General features: G+C 50.7%; 1 protein-coding gene across 7 annotated transcripts in view; it reads left to right on the plus strand.

Annotated features, from left to right (window-relative positions):
* Nexn (nexilin F-actin binding protein) overlaps window positions 1–12,205 on the plus strand; it is a 48,449-nt gene that overhangs the window by 3,175 nt on the left and 33,069 nt on the right. For 5 of the 7 annotated variants that reach the window (XM_087212951.1, XM_004841406.3, XM_013070942.3 and 2 more), the window contains exon 1: window positions 4,470–4,620. The exons of the other annotated variants lie outside the window; for them this stretch is intronic. The gene's annotated coding sequence lies outside the window, so the exon portion shown is untranslated. Of the gene's footprint in view, window positions 1–4,469; window positions 4,621–12,205 lie in introns of those variants that run through there. 7 annotated transcript variants of the gene reach the window in all.

Genomic DNA, 12,205 nt, shown 5'->3' on the forward strand with positions numbered 1-12,205 from the left:
TTGAACTCACGATCCTCCTGCCTCAGCCTCCCGTGTGCTGGGATCACAGGCGTGCGCCACCATACCCACTTTATACCGCATGTTTTAAACAATGACAATGCGTCTATCTGTCTAAGCGGGAAGCTGTAATTGTTCCCCTTCGGCCCTTCGCTCTGAGAGTTCTGGGTCACAGAAGACGCCATGTCCGTCTGCAGCCTGAAGTCGCAGAGTGCTGCTTGGGTGTGGGAGCTGGATATGGCTCTTTGTGACCGACTCAGGAGAAAGGCTAGTGCAGTGTGGCTGAAGCATGAGCCGGGGCCGGGCGCAGCCTCCCTCGTCCCCCCTCGCTAAGTGCACAGACCACTCGGCCTGCGGCAGGAGGCAGAAAGGGTCCCCTGGATTTAATTTGGGTCTGCAGAGCAGTCGGCTTAGGAGCAATTCACTGCGTATTATCTAGATAAATGTATACTTGTTGGCCTTTTTTTTTTTTTTTTGGTGGTGCTGGGGCTCGAACCCAGAGTGCTGTGCTTCTCTAAAATGTTCTACCACTGAGCAACACACCCAGCTCCTTCTGTTTTTTTAATTGATGGTGGGGGGGGGTGTCTCACTATGTAGCCCTGGCTAGTGTTGAACTTGTAATCCTCCTGCCTCAGCCTCCCAAGTGCTGGGATTGTAGGTGTGCATGTGCCGCCATGCCTGGCTTAGCAAGCCCCCCCCTTTTTCGAAACAGGGTCTCACTATGTAGGTCCGGGTGGCCTGAAACTCATGGTGATCCTCCTGCCTCAGCCTCCTGAGTGCTGGGATCACAGGTGTGCACCAGGTCATGCCCAACTTAGGCTCCTTTTTAAAATGTTTTCAATTAAACATATAAACTACAGTATATTATTTCATGTGCAGATCATGTGACATGAGGTTGAGTCTTTGCCCGTCTGGATAAAGGGCTGAGAGGAGCAGAGTGGGGACCTAGCTGAGCATCTGCCATCACGCTTGCTGTCCCCTGCACTGTGAGGCTCTGAACTAACCCCACCCTTGACCCCCCTGCACCCGCTGCATGTCCACAGGGCTGGCTGCACAGGGCCCGGGTCAGCCAGCCACCCCCTCCACCCATGTCCCCTCCCCAAGCTCATCCTTCCTGGCCCGGCCCTGCTTCCCTCGAGCCTGGCTCCTGCTGGCTCTGATTGGGCTGCACACCCTGGCCTGTGGGCCAGCTGAGCACGGAGAAGAACCCCATGCTCTCTTTCCTGGAGTCAGCACAGGGAAGAACAGAGCCGAGCTTTCTTCTGTGACACTTTCTACTCTTACCTAAAAGCCACAGTAAAGCCTCTGACATCAAACCCTGCCTGGACGCGGTGCTGTGAGTTGTTTGTTCCGCCCGGCCCTGAGCCAGCTGCTTGTAGCCACCGCAGTGCTTGGACTAGAGCAGTGCCCCAGATGCCCCATCCACGCTGGACTCTGCGCCCCGGAACCCAGAAGGGCGCAGTGCGCTGTGGCAGAAGATGGGGTACAGATGTAGGTCACAAGTCAGCGCCCTCCTCTCCGCTCCCCTCCCCTGGCTGCAGACTGGGGCTCAAGTCGCCCTGCTGGCCGCTGGGGACCCAGATGTGGCGGCGCCCCTGGCTCCCAGCAGCTTGGGCACACGGGCCAGCCCTGACCCGGGAGAGGACTGCACAGACTCGAAAACCAGAAGGTGATGCTTTGTCTTCTTGCTGGCCAGATACTGCGGCAGGGAGTTAGATGATGTAGATGTTTTGATTTTGCATGAATAAGTGTACGTTCTTTGGCCAGTCTTTTGATATGGCATCAAAGCTTTTAGCTGGAGTATTCACTTGCTATTTCAAGATGGCTTTGTTACTGTAACTAAACCCGTATGGCATCATCTGGGATTTTAAGACCCTTCATGTTTTAAAAGAGAAGAAACTGGCTGGGCATGGTGGTGCACACCTGTGACTACAGCACTGTGGGAGGCTGAGGCAGGAGGGTCACAAGTTTGGGCCCAGCCCAGGGAATTTAGCAAGACCCTGACTGTCATGGCTTGTGTCTAGATGTCTGCAGAGGCTCATGTGGTCCTAGGTGGGGCTTTTCCAAGGTGGCTGGATCTAGGGTGTGTGCTCCTGGGGTCAAGGATGTGATGCTGGGATTGATTCACCTTGTGATGCTAAGATTAAGGCTGCCCCACCCTGGGTGTGAGATAAGGGACAGAGAGGGCCACTGCTTGTCACTTGTCATTTGCTCCTGCTTCCTTGCTGCTTCACTCTTTTGCTGCACCCTGCCTTCTGCCCACCATGAACTGTTTCTCCTCTGCGATGCCCCTCTGCCATGCCACCCTGCCTGAAGCAGCTGACTATGGACTGAACCTCTACAAACTGTGAGCCAATTAAACCTTTCCTCCTTTAACTTTGGGTGTCAGAAAAGTAACTAGTAACTGTCTCAAAAAGAGGTGTAGGGTTGAGAATGTAGCTCAGTGCTCAGGGTTCAACCTCCAGTGCCAAGAAAGAAAGACGGGAGGGAGGGACTCAGGTATATGAAAAACAGCCAGTCCAGATTGTTAGAAATGTGTGCCCCATTTTTCACATTTGTCTCCCCACACCCTATCCTGATGGTAGTTTTTGTGGGCTATTTGGCTTTATCATGTCTTTTCAGAGCATTCAATTTAGCTTTTATAAAAACTACAATTTTCATTTTTCTGTTTCTGTGTATTGCTTCTGGGATGTTGAAGGAGGTTGTCGTGGGCATAGTGCACCCGTCCAGCAAGGCGAGCCCTGGGTTTGAATCCTGGCGCTGTTGGGGAAAAGCGCTGATGGGGCTCAGAGCCGGTCGGAGCCTGCGGTGGGTGTTTACGGGCACGACAGGACAGAACTGCCCTTGGGCCCAGGCCTGGGAGCAGCTACAGAGGCCCAGCTGCCGCTCCCCAGTTGCCATCAGAGTCCCGCCCAAAGCGAACCCAGAACTGGCTGAGCCTGGCAGTGTCGCCCCTTCCGGGTCACCACATGCGCTGTCTGCAGTTGGCGTCGGGGCTCGGATGTGGGGGGTTGACGAGTTGGCCCCTTGGTACTGGGGTGCCCACCAGAGCTCCTCAGCAGAGCCTGGCTCAGGCTGGCACCTGCTCTTGGGCCCAGAATTGTGAACCAAATAAACCTCCCAACGTGAGCCAGCCTCCTGCTTGCTTGCTTGTTTTTGTGACAGTGTCACTGTGTAGCCCAGGCTGTCGGCAAACTCAGGTCACCCTCCTGCCTCAGCCTCCTAGTGCTGGGATTATGTGCAAGCCCCACCCGGTCCCCTGCCAGCCTGGGGGATTTTGTGACAGTAACAAAAGAGGCAAGTGCGGAGAGGGCTTCACTTTCCTCAAGAATCCCTCCTGCTAGGCCTTCTCTGCACCGCCCCCCTTCCTGGTCCTGAAGCCCCAGCAGGCTCTGCTCCCTGTCTCCTGATCTCCGGCACAGCCTGGAGCACCGCACGGCTCACTCACTGTTCTCCCACTGGAGGGCACTCGTGAGCGGGATCCTCGCTGTTGCGGGGACCTTGGTAGGTGACACTGACGTCCCCTGAATGAGAAGACCCAACCCCACAGCTGGGGAGCCTGGGGGGACCAGCGGGGCGGTTACAGACCACATGAGGAGGAGGGCCGAGGGCACCTAGGGTGGACGCGCCTTGGGAGGAAGTGACACGGAAGCGGGGAGTCGGGGAGGGAGGCAGAGGGAGTCTGTGCAGGGGAGTGGGTTGTGCAAAGGCCCTGCGGCCAGGATGAGCCAGCCAGGGCAAGGGACTGAAAGCCGCGTGCTGGGAGAGACCCTGTCTGGCGCTCCGCCTCCAAGCTAGGTGAGCGGCCTGGTCCACAGCGGAGGAGAGTGGCTGCCACTCACAGGCCTTCTCCCAGGGGACAGGCTGGGCACAGCGGAGGGCCGGCCAGGAGGACCAGGCCTTCTGGGAGCTCAGCCGGGCCTGGCCGCCCACAGTGACCTGCGGTGTGGTAGGCGGCGGGTGGCGGGCGGGGGCCTCTCGGGTGGGCGCCTTCCCGAGCTTAGAAGTGGGGGTTTGCTATGAGTTAAGAAAAGGTGAAGCTGGGCGTGACGAGGACGCAGACCCCGAATCCCAGCGCGCTAGAGGCCGAGGCAGGAGGCTCACAGGTTCGAGTCCAGGCTGGGCAAGTTCGCCACTTAGGGAAACCCGGCCTCAAAATATAAACGGGCTGGGGGGGGACAAAGGGCCTGGGCTTGGTCCCCAGTGACACACACACACCCCGAAGGTGGAAGTTAATACAGAAAAGTCCCTCCTCCTCCACCTGCAACTTTTCTGTCAAATCTTCCGTGGCCTAGAAGGGGGGAGCCGCAGGCAGGTGTTGCCTGGGCGGCCCGCTGCTGTCCCGGCGGGGGCCAGGCCGCCCGGGCACTGCTTTGGCGCGGGTAGTGCAGGAGCGCGCTCCAGGGCCGGGCGGCGGGGCGGGCGGGACAGCTGCGCGAGGAGTCAGGAATGCGCGGCCGGCGGCGCCGGGACTTTTATGGAAGCACGGCCGGCGCGGCCTGGGCGCTCGGCTCGGCTCGGCTCGGCTCGGCGGACTCGGCGGCGGGTGAGGCGGCGCCCGGGGTCGGGGGCTCAGAGCCGGCGTGGCTGCACCCGCTGGGAGGGAAGGAACCGCGCGGAGAGGTCGGTGGCTTTGCGGGGACTGAGGTGTTCGTTTCGCGTTTGTTAAAGGTCGCGGGGACGGGGAGTCGGGGAGAGGCCGGGAGCAGCGGGACCCGGGGACCGAACCCCGGCCGGAGGGGAGCAGCCGGGCCGGGGACCGAACCCCGGCCGGGCCGGCACCGCCGGTTTCCTTTGGGACGAAGCCAACTGAACTGTTCATGCCGTCTCAGTCGCACGGCATTAAGTGGACCACACAATTTTCCCTTTCGGGATTGCCTACCCTTTCACTGGTTAAATTGCTGCGATTAATCAGTCAAGATAATCGTTTTTGAAATTCTTTTGCCTTTCCGGGTATTGGCAAGAAAAGAAACGTATGATTTATCAAATGAAGGAAAGAAATTTTAGGGAAAGAGATCTCTAGTATAAATGAACTTTGATTATTTATTGTAGCTGATTTCAGTTTCGTCTTCCTTGGCACCAGTTTCTGAAAGTACCTTATTTTTGTTTTTTTGCCCCGGTACCGGGAATTGAACTCAGGACCTTGGGCTTGCAGGTCAGGCGTGGCACCACTGAGCTAAATCCCTGGGCTGGTGTCTTACGTTTTGACTGATGCTTCTAAAGAATAATTTTTTTCCTGAGGAATAATTTCAAGAAAAATGTGTGTAATTCTTGTTTTATGAACAACAACTTGCCTAAAGAACTGTGAGCAAAAATCACAACAAATTCTTTTAAATCCACTTTTCCACATTAGTTACTGATATAATGCACTTTTTATAAATTTAAATTCATTTTCAATTGAAATGTAGTGAGTAGCAATAATTCCTGTGCACCTTAAAATGGAATCTGTGCTATTTTTGAAAATTTGACATGTAAGGCTGATCCTTGTCAAATGTATGTCATCGTGAGGTGACTATATTTAGCATCAACAAAGGAATGCATTATCTAGGTTTCTGAACAGTACTTTTCTCCTGAAATTTCTCTTGAAGTTTTTAGGTTAGAATTTCATCTGTGAACAAAATGAAAACTAAATATGTATATTTGGAAGGGATTGGGGATTTAGAGTGCATAGAACCCAAGTGGCTTGAAATGGTATATGTACTTCATCTATGAAAAAAACCCAAAAAACTACCTGGTATCTTTGAAACACCCTACAGGAATAAAAAGTGTTGCTGAAATAAATACGTAAGAGCTGTATATGTCTAAAGAGAGAAAATCCAGTGAATATAGAAAAGTGCGATGGGCCAGGGATTTAGCTTAGTGGTTCCGCTGCCTGCCTCAAAAGTGGAAGGACCCGAGGTTGATCCCCGGTCCAAAAAAAAAAAAAGAAAAGTGCGTAGCAGATAGGCAGCTCTAAAAGGTCAACAGGAAAGAGAGCTTTGGGCGAATTTTGTAATTATGTAGGCCATGCACACAGCCTGGTAGTTTATAATTCAGAGGGAAAATGACTTTCAACATTCGTAACTATTTCATGTTTCTGCTCCTGTTTCATCAGTCTGTGTCCCCATCACCTTGTAGCTGCTGTCGGGTTTTCTGGTTTTATAATATATGTTACAGGCCTCACACCCGCTCGAGAGGGTTACTCAGATTTAAGCTGGTGGCGTAGTTGCTGGCGACCTTGTCCGTGGGATGGCTGCAGGGCCATGCCGCTCATCCAGAGCCCGCCTCCCTGTCTCCGTGGCTGGATCGACACGTTGACACACTGTGTTTTATTTAGAGTTTAAACCGTGGATACTAGAGAAGGTGTTCTCCTATTAAGGTAGGCCCATTCACCAAGTTGCTAAATTGCCCAGGCTGAGCTCAAACTTTTGATCCTCCTGCCTCAGCTTCCCAGAGTGCTAGGCTCACAGGCCACACCCCGTGAGCACTTGGATGTTAAATGTAGCCATCCTAGGTTAGCAATTGTTCTTGGATCCTGTGCCTTGGGAGAGGAAGAGTTAGCATTCATCGACAGTTTGTTGATCCACCCTGGAAGGGATCTAGATCTCTATCAGTAACCAAAACAAATCAAGAATTTCACTTTCGGGGTAGAGAAAGCCTAGGGGAGATATTTCAGGTAAACAAGTCTGTCCTGGGAGCTCATTCCCTTTGCATTTGAGAAGTGTTCAGGAGCCTTTCCAGATGCCCAGAGCTTGGCCAGGAAGAGGAATGAATCACAGTGCTGACTTCCTTCTGCCTCCTGCCCCTGATCTGTTGGAGCAGGAGGCCTGGGCTGCTGTTGGGCTCTGTCCCCAGCTCTGTCCCCTGTGCTGCCCTTGTGGCGACACCACAGCCCTCTGCTTGGGCGGCTTCTGACTCCGAAAGCCCAGGTTTCTGACTGTCCCTGATGCTCAGCTGAGCGTGAGCCCTCCCGTGCCCGTCCAATTATTAGCTCAGTCACTTCAGGCGGCCTTTTGTAGGCAGCAGTCATTTCTTACCGGGGCTCATTTTGGGTCCCACAGTTTTACTGCTGCCCCTTCATCCCCTGGCTCCAACACGAGTGCAGCTTGTCCTGCTGTGTGTGTTCGTGGTGCTATGTGGGACGCAGCAGCTTTCACGTGGGGGGGCCTTGGAGTGGCCAGAGCGCTGTGTAAAGTACATGTGAACGCAGTGTCATGCAGTCACTTCAGGAGAATGTCAGGCAGACCAAAAGTAAGAGTCTTGGGCCGGGGATTAACTCAGTGGTTCTGCTGCCTGCCTGGCAAGCACAAGGTCCCGAGTACCAAAAAAAAAAAAAAAAAAGTAAGACTCGATTTTCAGTGAGAAATGGTGTATTGGTAGGAGCAAAAAGTCTATTTCCAATAAGTAAAATAGGATCTGATTTCATATTTTTGTGTTGTGATGAGGCTTTGGCAGGTTTTATAGCATAATTCTCTTTTTTTTTTTGGTACCCGGGATCGAACTCAGGACCTTGTGCTTGCCAGGCAGGCGCCAGAACCACTGCGCTAAATCCCCACCCCATAGCATAATTCTTAAACTATAGAGTTGCAGCCTTCATTAATTAACTATAATAAAGCTAAATATTTACATTTATGTTTCCTGCGCGACAATAAAAATTTAGGTTCACCTTTTATGAAGCTCAGAGCAATTTTGTTGTTTGTTCCGAAGGCAGTAAGAGTTGACATTCACTTGTGGCATAGAGTTAGTTAAGAGTTGCAGTTAAACCTGTCTTACAAGTTGAGACAAAGCCGGCTTGAGTTCAGTGTCATGTGCATTGAGAGCTAGCTGTCTGTTCTCCCCAGGAAAAAGCTAAGGTTTCATACAGCGAAGCAGTTGCTGTAGGTGGTAAAGAGCTGTGCTCCCAAATTCTTTTCTTGATTCCAGCATTACTTGCTACTCTTGAAATATTTTAATTACATATCTAAAACGTGAAGGGAAATTAAATTTAGAAAAATTAGAGGTTAAACATAGGTCTGCTGCAATTCTAGAGCGGAAGCATGACCATGTGTATTTTGGGAAGGATTTGCCGTGGGCGGGGCTGAGTGGGAGAGCACGTGTTGGGGTTCGTGGGGCCCGGAGTCCCTTCCCGAACACGGGGAGATTTGCTACATTGTTATATTCCCCAATGAAATTTAGGTATGTTCTTATATGGTAGTTTGAGCTCCGTATCTTAAGACAGTATCCAACCTGGAAATTTTTTTATCCCAGAAACATAATTTATCAAGTCATTAAGTCATTTTCAAACACTTCTTGAGGTCTATTTCATAATTACTATCCCATTTGACACCAACATCGGTATCGCCATAGGGCATATTATTTTATATATGTAATGTCTTATGTTAATTATGGTAGTGATAGAATGACTAAAAGTCAGGAGGCCTGGAGTCTAGTTCTTTGCTTTGCTACTCAGCAGCTTATAACCTTCACTAAGTCCCTGAATATCTTTGTGCCCCTCGTTTCTTCCATGGTAAATAAAAGGGTTGGACTATGTGACTTGGAAGAACCTTAGAAAATAAGTCCTAGGGCTGGGGATTTAGCTCAGTGGTGCCACACCTGCCTCTAAAGCTCAAGGTCCTGAGTTTGATCCCCGGTACCGGAAAGAAAAAAAAGAGAAAATAAATTCTAAAACTCTGTGATTCCTGATCCGTGTGTAACTCGACTCAAGACCTAGTTCTGACAGGCAGTCGGACCTGAACTCGTTTTCTGCCTCAGACGTGCTTCTCAATTGGATCTGGGCTGGCAGGCGGCCATTTGCCCGCCCCAGAAGCCCCGGGCTCATCTAGGCAGTGCCGCCTTCCCTCCTCACCTCCATCCCTGCTGACCACCCTGGTCACAGCCCCGGGGGCACAGCACCCCGTGGCGTGGCCGTGTGAGTGTCCCTGTCCCGGAGGAGAGAGGGCCTGTGTCTTTTGATTCTCTTTTATCTCCCACAGCCGAGGACAGTGCCTGGCACAGAGTAGGAGCTTAATAAATGCTTGTGAAATGAATAATGGGTCGCTATGTCCTGTCAGCTCCACTTCTCAAATGTCTCTTCTAGCTTTTTGTTTCTGATGCTGCTGTCCTATTTCTGTCCCTTGTCTTCTCTGGGCAAGATCACTGTACTTATCCTCTTGCTCGCCTTCGCCCACCTCATTTCCAGGCTCTGCACTGTTAGAAGCCAGTCCTCCCTCCCTCCCTGAAGGGTGTACCTGATTAAGGCCTGCTTCTGCTAAAAACAAATCTTTTCCTGACCTGCTGTTGCCTGCAGTCTCAAGTCTGAACTGTCTAAAATGTGGCATCAGGCTGGGGATTTAGCTCAGTGGTTGGGCCACCTGCCTTCGCAAGCGCAAGGTCCCGAGTTCCATCTCCGGTACCCAAAAAAGAAATTACGGCATGAGACCTGCCCAGTCTGTGCCCAGCTTGTCTTTCCGGTTTGGCTGCTGCTTCTCTTGCGTGCACGCCCTCACCCCGGTGTACGTCCTCACGCTTTCTCCCCCTGTCTTCCTCTCTTCCGCAGCCCAGCCCCCTCATCCACACCAGATCCTTCCCTTGTTTCCAGTAAACACCGCGATTCCCTCCCCCACTTCCTGCCTGGACCTGGAATTCGTTGCGGGCCCGTCAACTTCTCCCGCCAACCATACTTGGTTTCCAGGGCTGTCTTTTCCTCGGATTTGTTCAAAGAGGGATAAAGTTCGGCAGGCAGGAGATTCTCTGTCTTGTAAACATGGACCTAATCTGTCACATACGGAGAAAATGTGACTCTTCTGATAAACCATGTACAGGCCATCATAATATTGCAGTATTCCTTCTGAACCCCGTGACGGACCCTTGGTCGTCTGAGTGTAACGTGGATACTGTTATGCTGGAAAGGTCTTCCTAAGTCTTCTTTGCTGTGACCAAACTCTGGCCGATGGACCATCTGTTCACCTTGCCGTAAGCATCGGTCAGCGTTTTCTCTCTAATCTTAATCTTCTTTCATGCGTGTGCGTGCTGGGCACTGAAGCTGGGCCTTGCACTTGGCAAGCCCACTTTCGGACACTGCCGGCCCGGCCCGCTTATTCTAGATGACCTTCCAGCGGGCTGGAGGAAGCGCACTGGGCGGTGCTTCTGTCGCTGCCCGCCCCCCCCGCCCCCCCTCAAAGGCGGTCAGGGACCGTGGGCCTCTGCTGCTCAGAGGAGAAAGTCACTTAACTCTACATCCGGAAGGGACGAGACTCCAGATAGAAACCTGTAGGAATTAAACTGTTAAACCAGTTTTTGCCGGGTGTGGCCCCAGCACATGGGAGGCCGAGGCAGGAGGATCACTGCGAGTTCTGGGCCAGTCTGGTCTACACAATAAGTTCAAGAGCAGCCTGAACAACATAGTGCCTGTCTCAAAAAAACAAAACACTTTTCATTTCTCATTCTAAAATATAGTGAGAAGTGCTTAGTCTAACCCCTGCCTTTCCAGTGTGAGAACTGACTTGTTTGACAGGAAGTTCATTTCCATAATTCAGCAAATCTCCAAATGTGACCTAGAGTCTCTGGGACTCCCCAGCACCCTTTCGGGGTCAATGCGGTTCCTCCTTCTCTAGCTACTTAGCTGCATGAGGTTGTATTTTCTTTGTAGAGACTTCAATCAGAACAACAGATCCCAATAGCTTGAATGTGGAAGCAGATATGAGAATGTATGTCTTTTTTTGGTACTACAGATCAAACTCAGATCATTGCGCTTGTGAGGCCAGCGGCAGAAAGAATGTATTCTTTTATCAAGCCAGATATAAAGACATTAAAAAAAATAAAACAGTGACACTTCTTATTTTTATTTTGGAAAAGAGTTATTTTTTTTAAATTTTTATGTTGATAACGGGTTCTTATTTTAAATGACTTAGTATATACTTGAACATTTTCTGTTTTCTTTTTTTTTGTGGTACCGGGGATTGAACTCAGCACCTTGCACTTTCGAGGCAGGTGGCAGAATCACTGAGCTAAATCCCTGGCTCAAAAGTATGAACTTCAGCATTCAACATTTTTTTTTTTGGTACTGGCACTCGAACTCGTGACCTTCTGATTGCAAAGCAAGCAGTGGAAACATTGAGCTCAATCCCTGGCCCTGTTTTAATTACTAATACATATCTATAGATATAATTTATATAAACAAAAGTTACTTAGGGTCCTCCATAACAGGGCCACACTTTTGCCCTGGGCCTGAAGAGTTTGAGATCCAGGTGTATATTTCATAGGCTTTCTTCCAATAGGGGCATTTTCTTATGTGGTTATATACTTTCACATGTTAGCTAAATAAAGCATTCTGTAAACTAAAAATGTAAGCCTTCTGTTTTTTGGCAATCTTCTTTTTTTTTGGTACCGGGGATCAAACTCAGGACCTTGCACTTGCCAGGCAGGTGCAGCGTCACTGAGCTACAACCCCGGCCCTGGCAATTATCTTTTATCGCGGGTAGTCTTGAGCTCTATAGGAAGAGAGGTTTGACCCCACCGAGGCTGCCAGGCCCAGCTGAGCTTGGTCGACAGCGGGGTGGGAACCTCAAGGGCCTGGAGGGCAGCAGACAGAGGGCCAATTCCTTCTCTAAAGAACTGTGGGCCCGGGGATTTAGCTCAGTGGTTTCGCTGCCTGCTGTGCAAGCGCAAGGACCTGAGTTCGATCCCTGGTACCAAAAAAAAAAAAAAAAAAAAGAAAGAAAGGATAGCGTGCAAATGTGCACTGGGATTCTCAAAGAAAGAAAACTGTCAATGCGAGTACTCTGGATTTTGGAGTTTCTCACTTTGTAAGATTATTAATGGAAATTATAGTAAGATGTGAATAGTAACTATAACTGAGGGCTCTGGTGAGGATAATGTGAGGAATTAGAGGAGGAGCTGGTGCCACTGTGCTGAAGAAAGGCAAATTCTATATAAATTTATGGACTTGCCAGTGAATTGGTGGCTGATAGTGTGCATAGGCAGGAAAGTGAGAGAGCAGATGAAATGTGAGTTCGAGGCCAGCCTGGGCTACATAGTGGGACCCTGGCTTAAAACACCAAACCAAACCAAACCAACCCAACCCAACCCAAATATTATTGAGGCATGATTGTTGTACCAAAAGCTGAACCTATTTAATGTACAATACCTGGGATTTGAGAGTGTTTCCAAGAGAAAAAATGAAATATTTCTGTAAATATTCCACGGGTTGGGCTGGGGATTTAGCTCAGTGGTTTCGCCTCCTGCTGTGCAA

The sequence above is a fragment of the Heterocephalus glaber genome, unplaced genomic scaffold, assembly GCF_053883595.1.
Source record: "Heterocephalus glaber isolate CG9 unplaced genomic scaffold, H.glaber_assembly_v1.0 deba00001442, whole genome shotgun sequence".
Classification (NCBI taxonomy): domain Eukaryota; kingdom Metazoa; phylum Chordata; class Mammalia; order Rodentia; family Bathyergidae; genus Heterocephalus; species Heterocephalus glaber.